Source organism: Halyomorpha halys, unplaced genomic scaffold (assembly GCF_000696795.3).
Source record: "Halyomorpha halys isolate HHAL.00 unplaced genomic scaffold, Hhal_1.1 Scaffold80.1, whole genome shotgun sequence".
NCBI classification, from domain to species: domain Eukaryota; kingdom Metazoa; phylum Arthropoda; class Insecta; order Hemiptera; family Pentatomidae; genus Halyomorpha; species Halyomorpha halys.
This window is the reverse complement of record NW_027110435.1, coordinates 935,399-935,887: the sequence shown is the minus strand read 5'-3', so window position 1 is coordinate 935,887 and position 489 is coordinate 935,399. Positions and strand designations below refer to the sequence as shown.

Below are 489 nucleotides of genomic sequence, written 5' to 3'. Positions count from 1 at the left end.
ATTTTTTTTTAGTAACTATATTCACATGAAAATGTGCAGCAGTCATCTATTTACATTTCTGTATTTAATGATTACTTTTGTATTATGCATATCTACGCAAATGTATAATTATGTACATAAAATCTCTTTAGATATTTTTTAATAAAATATCTGTTTCAAGCATTCCTCACACAAAATTTATGTTAGAAGCACATAATCAGCTACACAGTGAATGCAAGTAGCTCATCTGAAGTAGAAAACTGGAATAGGTAATATTTTTAATTTTTGTTCATGTAAATATTATTTCATTGTTTTAGTTTAATAGATTATTTATGAAATAATCTCCATACAATTTTGTTCTTTCATTATTTAATTCTTTGCATTAATATTACAATATTAGATTTTTATAATAGTGTTAAAAACTGGTGCTATTCAAGTTTTAGTTTATATAAAGCTTCTTCTTATTTTTTTTATGGAATTATAAAAATTGTATTATAAGAATATATTTAT

The 489-nt window shown here is 21.7% G+C and overlaps 1 protein-coding gene across 1 annotated transcript in view; it reads right to left on the bottom strand.

Annotated features, from left to right (window-relative positions):
- LOC106692959 (trifunctional enzyme subunit beta, mitochondrial) overlaps positions 1-489 on the bottom strand; it is an 86,571-nt gene that overhangs the window by 32,149 nt on the left and 53,933 nt on the right. The gene's annotated exons all lie outside the window — the stretch shown is intronic.